Genomic DNA, 11,143 nt, shown 5'->3' on the forward strand with positions numbered 1-11,143 from the left:
ACTGATATTGTCAATGGTCTAAAAAGCCTTGGCAAGAACTATACTAACAGTGAGCTTGTCAGGAAAATCCTTCGGTGTCTACCGAGGTCGTGGGAAGCTAAAGTGACAGTAATCCAAGAAGCCAAGGACTTGAACAAGCTACCACTTGAGGAGCTTCTTGGATCCCTCATGACGCACGAGCTCACCATGAAACAACACAACGAGGAAGAGTCCTCCCATAAGAAAAAGGTAATAGCCCTTAAATCTACTTCTTCTAACAAGGACTTGTCTTGCAGCAGCAGCAGTGAAGAAGAAGAAGATGAGGAAGATGGTGGTGAGGCTCTTCTTGTGCGCAAGTTCAAGAAATTCATCAACCACAAGAAGTCCTATCATCAAAGGAGAGGCCCCTCAAATTCCTACCGCAAAGACAAAGGTAAGGAAAGGAAAAATGAGGGGATTGGTTGTTACGAGTGCAAGAAGCCGGGTCACATAAGAGCGGAGTGCCCCTTACTGAAGAAGGGGAGTAAGTACAAGAAGAAAAAGGCACTTGTCACTACCCTATCGGACTCCGACTCATCATCCTCCTCATCAGATGATGAACAAGAAAAGAAGGCCAATTTCTGTTTCATGGCCAACGAAAACGAGGTAACTTCCGACACGCATCCTGATTTTTCTTTTGATGAACTTTATGATGCATTTAATGAATTAATGGTAGAATATAAGGCTATAAATCTTAAGAATAAAGAACTGAAAATAACTAATCAATCATACCTACATAAATACGATAAATTAGTTAAGGATAAGGATTTAATCACCAAAGAAAATATAGAACTTAAAACAAGCAACCAACTTTTAACTCAAACGACCAACACCTTAACTAAAGAAAATAAAAAACTAACTAAGGAATTTTCAGAACTTAAAAAATATAAACAAACCTTAGATAAGGATCTTACTAAAGAACTTAATGATCTAAAAGCCGAAAATCAGACACTAACTAAAGAACTTAACAAATACAAACCCTTAGTTGAAAGATTTACCTATAGTTCTGAAAAATTAAACATGATACTAAATAGTCAACGTGCAGTGTTTAATAAAGCCGGTTTAGGATATAAACCAAGGAATAAGCAAAAACTTCTTAGTAACTTCTTTGTTAAAGCTGGGGAAACAAAAACTAAGAAAATAACCTGCTTTTGTTGTGGTACAGTAGGCCATAAAGCAAATGTATGTAATTTTAGGAAAAGTAAAACTAAAAGAAAAATTAAAAGGGTATGGGTTCCAAAAGGAACCAACTTGACTAACCATGAAGGACCCAAGAAAACTTGGGTACCTAAGATGACATGATTTGTTTGTGTAGGAGTGTCTTGCAGCCAAGGTCAACAAAAATTGCTGGTATTTGGATAGTGGCTGCTCAAGGCACATGACGGGTGATAAAGACCAATTTTTCACCCTTGAAGCTAAGAAGGGAGGTGCTGTGACGTTTGGAGACAACAACCAAGGTCACATCATTGGTATTGGTAAAGTTCAAATCACCCCTTCTACTTTTATAGATAATGTTAGATATGTTGATGGTCTTAAGCATAACTTGTTAAGCATCAGTCAATTATGTGATAAAGGATATGATGTTATGTTTAAACCATCACTATGTGTTACGGGGGAAATAAGCCGCCATGCCCCACGTGACCGGCACGCGCGCCCAGGAAGACTACGGCTGCCCTTTGATCCAGCAATCCGACCCCGAGTCGGATATCCTCGGCTCCGCAGCCCGACCCCGAGTCGGCTGCCCTTTGATCCAGCAATCCGACCCCGAGTCGGATATCCTCGGCTCCGCAGCCCGACCCCGAGTCGGCTGCCCTTTGATCCAGCAATCCGACCCCGAGTCGGATATCCTCGGCTCCGCAGCCCGACCCCGAGTCGGCTGCCCCTTGATCCAGCGCTCCGACCCCGAGTCGGAGATCTCTTGATAACGACAGGCTATTCCCCAGAGGCACGCCGCGGCCTCCTGCTCCACTACTCCCTGCAACGGCTGTATCTGATGCTGCTCCACGATCTCCTGCATCAGCCGTACAAAGCGGAGCCCCACTATGCCCTGACGTGGCCGTACCCGGTGCTGCTCCACGACGCCCTGTAACGGCCATGTCAGTGGCCACACCATCGTGCCCCACGATAACGAACCCCCCTGAGAGACCCCCCAGCCAGGTATATATGCGGCTGGGGGGAGAAAGGGGGGAGGTGAGCAATATCTCCCAGAGCACTCTCTTACTTGCGATTATCACCTCTCCTCCTCCTCCAATCTCCTCTGACTTGACCGTCGGAGGGCCATCACCACCCTGGTGGTGGTGCAAGGCTTGTTTGCAGGTTTCTTGGCGGAAGGTGGAGCGCAGCCAACACCAACCAAGATAACTCAGACGGAACCCCGTTCACACCGCAGTGCCAATCGTTCTCGGTTTGGACCACCAGCAACAGTTGGCGCTAGAGGAAGGGCCGAATCTTAGAACGATCGTAATGGCACGGCGACGTGGTCGTGGAGCTTCCAATGCTTCCGGTCGCGGAGCCTCTCGCGCCTCCGGCCGAGAGGCTGCTGCGTCCCCAACGCACTCTCAGCAGCACTCCACCGCCCCTTCTCCCATTCAGACGGTCGAAGCTGCTCAGTTCGACCAGCTAGCCCAGCAGGTTCGCACCCTCGCGGAGGCAGTGCAGAATCTGCAGGGTGTGATCTCTCGGGTGCCGCAACGGGCTCAGGAGCCGCTGCCCCCCGAGCACTCGCCTCTTCCTCACAACCCGCGCTCCTTCCTCTCCCACGGAGAGGAGCGCCGGCGCGAGGAGGATTCTCGAGTGCGGTCCATTCTGCCAGGACCTTCTCATCGGAGCTGTGCGGGGTACGAGAGGCGGACCCGGGCGCGTTCTCAGACACCCCAGTCCTCGAAGGGCCCGCACTCCAGTCGGTCCCCCTCGCGCCGCTCCTTGTCCCCCACCCACCGGTCGCGCTCCCTGGACCGGCGGGTGGACGATCTCCACAGACAACTCCAGGTCCTGAAGGGCCACTCCAAAGATCCCTTCGCTGACTTGGAGATCTCCTCCCAGCCGGCGCTTGCCTCGAGGATCCTGCGGACCCCGAACCCGCCGGGGTTCAAAATGCCGGCGATCGAACCCTACGACGGGGCGGCGGACCCGCGGGACCACGTGGAGAGTTTCAGGACTCTTATGCTCCTCCATGGAGCATCGGATCCGCTCCTCTGCAAGGCCTTCCCGGCGACCCTCCGTGGCCCGGCAAGGGCATGGTTCGCCGGCCTGGAGGCTAACTCCATCCAGTCCTTCGACCAGTTCACCCGCTTCTTCATCAGCCATTTCGCCGTCAGTAGCAGGCGGCGACTGGTCTCCGACTCCCTCTTTGATGTCCGGCAAAACGAGGGAGAAAGCCTGCGGGATTATCTCACCCGCTTCAACAAGGCTACACTGGAGGTCCGGAACCTGAGCCAGGAAGTGGCTCTCTCAGCCCTGAAGCGTGGCTTCCGGAAGGGCAGACTCACCTTCTCCCTGGACAAACGCCTGCCGCGGAGCTTTCCGGAGCTGTTATCTCGGGCAAACCAGTATGCAGACGCCGAGGAGGCAGCATCCCACCGGAACAAGGAGGCCGCCGAGGCCCCTCTAAAGCCCGGGAAGAAAAGGCGAAAAGAGGCACCCCAGAGGAGGAGCCCGACGCCTCAACGCCGGCGCAGAAGCCCGTCACCAGCAAGGAACCACGGCGCCACACGCCCTCGTTCTCCGCACCGACGCTTCAACCGGTACACCCCACTCCTGGCCCCCCGGGCCCAGATCCTCATGGAGGTCAAGGGGCGGGAGGACCTCCCGGTCCCGAGGCAGATGAAGAAGATCCCTGGGAGGAGGCCTTCTCGGGCGTACTGTGAGTACCACCGAGACCACGGCCACGATACCAAAGACTGCTTCCAGCTTCGGGACGAGATCGAGGCTCTCATTCGCCGAGGGCGTCTCGGTCGATATGTAAACGACCGACGTCCCCCGGCAGGCCCGCGTCCGGTCGACCCGGCCCCTCAGGAGCCTCGGGAGCAGAATCGACCCGTTGCGGGAGTGATCCACACCATCACTGGGGGCTGCTCTCGGCCCGTGAGGAACGCAGGGGGCTCGGCGGAAGCATCAGGAGTGGCCGTCGCGAAGAGGCAGCGGGTCGGAAATGTAATCACTTTTTGTGATGAAGATGTAAAGGGGGTTCAGACTCCCCACGATGACGCCATGGTGATCTCTCTCACTATGGCGAACTATGATGTAAGGCGTGTTCTTGTGGATAGTGGAAGCTCAGCTGATATTTTGTATTACGAGGCCTTCCAAAAGATGAGCTTGTCCCGACAATTGTTGCACAAAACATCCACCCCCCTCATAGGATTCACTGGAGACGCTATCTCGGCCGAAGGTGTCATTGAGCTGCCTGTGACTGCGGGCGTTGCACCCGCAGAAGCCACGGTGCGACTCGGGTTCTTGGTCGTCCGTGTCCCCTCGGCCTACAACGCTATCCTCGGACGACCCGGACTGAACGCCCTTCGCGCGGTGGTTTCTACCTACCATTTGCTCATGCGGTTCCCCACGGCGGCCGGGATTGGAGAGGTCCGAGGTGACCAACCAACCGCACGGCAGTGTTTCCTAGCAACTCTCAAAGGGAAGAAGCCCATGGAGGCCCTAAGCGTCGAGTCCCTTGACGCCAGAGACGAAGTGGCCTTGCGGCACGGGGAGCCGGCCGAGGGCGTAATCGAAGTTCCCCTCGAAGAAGGCCGCCCGGACCGCACGGTCCGGGTCGGTGCCAACCTCGACTTGGAAGCTCGGCTCCGGTTAGTGGAATTCCTCCGAGCCAATGCTGATGTGTTTGCCTGGTCGGCGGCCGATGTACCTGGGATCGACCCGGAGGTCATTTCTCACGCCCTTAACGTCGACCCGACCCACCGACCAGTAAAGCAAAAGAAGAGACATTGTGCCCCGGATCGGATCCGGGTGGTCGACCAGGAGGTAGACAAACTCTTGGAGGCAGGTTTCATAAGGGAAGTGAGCTACCCCGAGTGGCTGGCAAACGTCGTACTTGTCCGGAAGGCGAGCGGAAAGTGGAGGATGTGCGTCGACTACACCGACCTGAACAAGGCGTGCCCCAAGGATAGCTTTCCGCTCCCGCGAATAGACCAACTGGTCGACGCGACTTCCGGATATCAGCTGCTGTCTTTCATGGACGCCTTCTCCGGCTACAACCAAATAATGATGGCTCCACAGGACGAGGAGAAAACGGCCTTCATAACAGACAGGGGGCTGTACTGTTACAAGGTAATGCCCTTCGGTCTGAAGAACGCTGGCGCTACTTACCAGCGCCTCGTTAATAAAATCTTCAAGGAGCAGATCGGCCGGAACATGGAGGTGTACGTGGACGATATGCTGGTAAAGAGCCGCCATGCGGATCAGCACATTGCGGATCTGGAGGAGACCTTCGCCACCTTGCGGAAGTTTCGTATGAAGCTAAACCCGGCGAAGTGCGCCTTTGGTGCTTCGGCCGGGAGGTTCCTCGGCTTCATTGTCAACCAGCGGGGGATCGAGGCCAACCCGGACAAAATCAAGGCCATCCAAGATATGTCCCCTCCGACCAAAGTGAAGGAGGTTCAGGAGCTCGCTGGGAGGGTCGCCGCGCTCGGACGATTTGTGGCAAAATCGGCCGAACGCTGCCAACCGTTCTTCAAGGTGTTGAAGCGCCCGAAAGACTTCCTCTGGACGGCTGAATGTCAAGTGGCGTTCGACCAGCTCAAGGAGTACATGGCGTCTCCTCCCCTGCTGTCCAAGCCGCAAGAGGGGGAGATGCTCTACCTTTACCTGGCGGTCTCCCCAACCGCAGTCAGCGCAGTACTGGTTCGGGAAGAGGCAAAACTTCAGAAGCCCGTGTACTACACCAGCCGAGTCCTCCGGGATGCCGAGACGCGGTACACGAAGGCTGAAAAGATCGCCTTCGCGCTGCTGACTGCGACCAGGAGGCTTCGCCCCTATTTCCAGGCTCATTCTGTCACCCTTTTGACCGATCAACCACTGCGGCAGATCCTCAGCAATCCTGAGAATGCGGGACGGCTGGTGAAGTGGGCAGTAGAACTTGGTGAGTTCGACATCCGCTACCAGCCCCGGCCCGCCATCAAGGCCCAGGTGCTCGCGGACTTTCTCGCTGAGTGCACTGTGCAGGAGACGGAACCCAGGCCGCCGGAAACACCCAGCCTCGATCTCCCGATCTGGACGCTCCACATTGACGGGTCGTCGAACCCTGAAGGTGGAGGGGCTGGGCTGGTCCTTACCAATCCCGATGGAGTGATAGCCGAGTATGCCTTGAGGTTCGGATTTCCAGTGACCAACAATGAGGCGGAGTACGAGGCCCTAGTCACGGGACTCAAACTCGCCAAGGAGCTCGGCATCCGGCGTCTGAAGGTCTTCACCGACTCCCAGCTGGTGGTCGGGCAGGTTCGAGGGGAGTTCGAGGCACGGAGCCCGACCATGCAGAGCTACGTCCGGAAGGTGCAAGCACTCATTCCCGACCTCGGCAGTATTGACATTCAGCAGGTCCCAAGGAGCGAAAATGCTAGGGCCGACAGGTTGTCCCGCTTGGTGGGCGCTGAGGCACACAACTTGTCAAGGGCGATATACCTGAAGACCCTAGATGCCCCGAGCATCGGCGAGGCTGAAGCGGTAATGGCAATTGATCCGGAACCATCTTGGATGGACCCGCTTGTAGCTTACCTCGCCGAAGGGATCCTCCCCGAAGATGAAGATCAAGCTCGGCGACTTGTTATGAAGTCCGCCCACTACGTACTCTACGAAGGGAGGCTGTATCGGACCTCGTTCACCGCCCCCCTCTTAAGGTGCCTCCGCCCTCCGGAAGCGGCTTACGCCATCAGCGAAGTCCACGAAGGCATCTGCGGATCGCACCTGGGGGCTAGGTCCCTGGCACATAAGATCATGAGGCAAGGCTACTATTGGCCGACCTTATTGGAAGACTCAAAGGATCACGTACGGAAATGCGACGCCTGCCAGCGCCACGCCAACATCCAGAGAGTCCCCTCTGTTCCCTTGGCGCCAATCACCGCCCCCTGGCCCTTTGCACAGTGGGGAATGGATATCCTCGGACCATTCCCCATCGCTTCGGCCCAGCGGAAATTTTTGATTGTCGCCATCGACTACTTCACCAAGTGGGTGGAGGCAGAGCCACTGGCCACCATCACGGAGGCGCAAGTCCGGAAGTTCGTAAAGAAGAACATCATCGTCCGATTTGGGGTACCTCGGGTCCTCATCTCGGATAACGGTCGACAGTTTGATAACAAGCATTTCCGAGACTTCTGCGAGGAGTTCGGGATCGAACATCGGTTCACGTCCGTGTCGCATCCCCAAACCAACGGCGAGGCCGAGGTCACAAATCGGACAATCCTCCAAGGTATCAAAGCGCGGATCGGACGGACGGGGCAAGCTTGGGTCGAGGAACTCGAGAATGTCCTTTGGGCGTATCGGACCACGCATCGGACTCCTACCGGGGAGACGCCTTTCAGCCTAACCTATGGCACGGAAGCCGTTGTCCCCGTAGAGCTCGGACTTCCCTCACCTCGGGTAGCCGCACACCGACCCGAGGCCAACTCGGAGCAACTCCGAGGGAACCTGGATCTCTTGGAAGAAGCAAGGGAAATGGCGCAGGTTCGGATGGCAATGTATCAGCGGAGGGTGGCCCGATATTACAACTCCAAAGTCCGACCGAAGCTTTTCAGAATTGGAGATCTGGTGCTGAGGCGAGCTAAGGCATCTCAACCTACGGAAGGTGGGAAGCTAGCGCCGAATTGGGAAGGCCCGTATAAAGTTCGTTGGGTAAACCGACCTGGCTCCTACCAGTTGGAAGCCCTAGATGGCCGAGAAATTCCAAGGGGCTGGAATTCCGCTAACCTGCGGATGTATTACCAGTAGAACAACAAGGCCAGAAAGACAATTTGAAAAGGTGCAACACTTTTCATTTCAATAATTTCTGGTTACAATGGCGTGCTCGTGTGATTACAAGGAATTCCCAGAGGGGAATTAGGGAGTAAAGAAAGCAAAGAAGAGGTGGAGAATCCGTGGAGCTGAGGACCGAGGATCCCAAACCCTCAACCCAAAGCAGCTGCAATCCCACCGGAAGTGGGTGCTTCTAACCGGAGGCGCCATCCAGCACCTCACCAAAAAGACGAGGAGCCACCGCAGAAGAAGCTCCCGCTGCCCCCAGGGGAACGCTGCCTCCAAAGGATATTCCCATCCTCCCCAGTGGTAGAAAAGAGAAGGAATACGAGGGGGAAGAGCATATGGAGGCGCGGTCCCGGACTGAGCGTCTGGTGCAGAGCTCGATCGGGAGGCTGAACTTCAAGGAGGGGAGATCTGATCCCGGATGAAACGCCTAGAGCGGAGCTCCGCCGGGAAGACCCTCCTTGTTGATCCCAGATGAAACGGCTAGTTGGCTGAAGTCGCAAGGGGAGCGTCTCCCCTTTCCTTCAACAGGAGTCTCTCAGTCATATGCCAAGGAGGAGGTCCGCGATCCATGGCAACCTGAACAGCTCCGGCATGGCAAACTCCATTGTACCTGCACCTGTATTTATAGCCAAACTGCGGCCCCCTGGTCGTTCCGATGCAGGTGGCTCCAATAAATGCAGGCGCATTGAAACCGGAGCCGTTCCGGCTCCCGAGGCGTATCTCCCCGCGATTTCCTAAGCGTCATTCTCCTTAAACCGCATTCTTTGTGCAGGACAATCCGGGTGTCATGTACCCCTAGGTCCACATATCTCCGCTCGCGCCCAGGCCGTATCCTCCTCGAAGAACCCGCGTATCGCGGCCGCTCAACTAACACTCCTCGCAAGCAGCAGCTGGTGATCCGATTTCCCAGGTAACACATTAATTAGCGTTTAATGCCCTTCTCGTGTTCCCCCAGGCAACGCTTAGAGAAAAGGAGAAACATGATCGCGGCTGGCCACGGAGAAACCCCGTCGGGCAGCGAGCGACAAGCGCACGACCAGCGAGCGGAATTTCCCGAGGCTCGGCCCTCGGATGCCTGGCTAGCCCGATGATCATCCCGGGAGCAGACTAGCCGGAAGCCCCGACCGGTCGCCTCGGCTTGCGCCAGCCTTAGCCGACCAACGAGTGGAATGCCCCGAGGCTCGGCCCTCGGATGCCAGGCTAACCCGATGATCATCCCGGGAGCAGACTAGCCTGAAGCCCCGACCGGTCGCCTCGGCTTGCGCCAGCCTTGGCCGACCAACGAGCGGAATGTCCTGAGGCTCGGCCCTCGGATGCCAGGCTAACCCGATGATCATCCCGGGAGCAGACTAGCCTGAAGCCCCGACCGGTCGCCTCGGCTTGCGCCAGCCTTGGCCGACCAACGAGCGGAATGTCCTGAGGCTCGGCCCTCGGATGCCAGGCTAACCCGATGATCATCCCGGGAGCAGACTAGCCTGAAGCCCCGACCGGTCGCCTCGGCTTGCGCCAGCCTTGGCCGACCAACGAGCGGAATTTCCTGAGGCTTGACAACCCTCGGATGCCAGGCTAACCCGACGATCATCCCGGGAGCAGACTAGCCTGAAGCCCCGACCGGTCGCCTCGGCTTGCGCCAGCCTTGGCCGACCAACGAGCGGAATTTCCTGAGGCTTGACAACCCTCGGATGCCAGGCTAACCCGACGATCATTCCGGGAGCAGACTAGCCTGAAGCCCCGACCGGTCGCCTCGGCTTGCGCCAGCCTTGGCCGACCAACGAGCGGAATTTCCTGAGGCTTGACGGCCCTCGGATGCCTGGCTAGCCCGATGATCATCCCGGGAGCAGACTAGCCGGAAGCCCCGACCGGTCGCCTCGGCTTGCGCCAGCCTTGGCCGACCAACGAGCGGAATTTCCTGAGGCTTGACAACCCTCGGATGCCAGGCTAACCCGACGATCATCCCGGGAGCAGACTAGCCTGAAGCCCCGACCGGTCGCCTCGGCTTGCGCCAGCCTTGGCCGACCAACGAGCGGAATTTTCTGAGGCTTGACAACCCTCGGATGCCAGGCTAACCCGACGATCATCCCGGGAGCAGACTAGCCTGAAGCCCCGACCGGTCGCCTCGGCTTGCGCCAACCTTGGCCGACCAACGAGCGGAATTTCCTGAGGCTTGACGGCCCTCGGATGCCTGGCTAGCCCGATGATCATCCCGGGAGCAGACTAGCCGGAAGCCCCGACCGGTCGCCTCGGCTTGCGCCAGCCTTGGCCGACCAACGAGTGGAAGGTCCCAAGGCTCGGCCCTCGGATGCCAGGCTAACCCGATGACCATCCCGGGAGCAGACTAGCCTGAAGCCCCGACCAGTTGCCTCGGCATGCGCCTGCCTTGGTCGACCAACGAGTGGAATTTTCTGAGGCCTAACCCTCGGATGCCTGGCTTGGCGCCGGAAGAATTTCCTGAGGCCTAACCCTCGGATGCCTGGCTTAGCGCCGGAAGAATTTCCTGAGGCCTAACCCTCGGATGCCTGGCTTGGCGCCGGAAGAATTTCCTGAGGCCTAACCCTCGGATGCCTGGCTTAGCGCCGGAAGAATTTCCTGAGGCCTAACCCTCGGATGCCTGGCTTAGCGCCGGAAGAGTTTCCTGAGGCCTAACCCTCGGATGCCTGGCTTAGCGCCGGAAGAATTTCCTGAGGCCTAACCCTCGGATGCCTGGCTTAGCGCCGGAAGAGTTTCCTGAGGCCTAACCCTCGGATGCCTGGCTTAGCGCCGGAAGAATTTCTCGAGGCCTAACCCTCGGATGCCTGGCTTAGCGCCGGAAGAATTTTCCGAGGCCCAACCCTCGGATGCCTGGCTTAGCGCCGGAAGAGTTTTCTGAGGCCTAACCCTCGGATGCCTGGCCTAGCGCCGGAAGAATTTCGGGAGCCAGGAGTCAGCAAGACGCTACCGAGAGTTAAAAGAAAAAGAAGGACGAAGGCGAGATGAAGAAACATTCAACTTGCATTAATTTTCATTGTTTCAAGGCCGAGGCCCATACAATTTGGCAAAACCCCGGTATACAGAAAAAAAAAAAAAAAAGAGAAGACAACGAAAGGTACAAGAGGTCAGCTTGGAGGAACTCCCGGGTCGGGAACGTCGGGCTCGTCCGCAGGAGGTAGGGAAGCAGCAGGAG

The sequence above is a fragment of the Phoenix dactylifera genome, chromosome 10, assembly GCF_009389715.1.
Source record: "Phoenix dactylifera cultivar Barhee BC4 chromosome 10, palm_55x_up_171113_PBpolish2nd_filt_p, whole genome shotgun sequence".
NCBI lineage: Eukaryota > Viridiplantae > Streptophyta > Magnoliopsida > Arecales > Arecaceae > Phoenix > Phoenix dactylifera.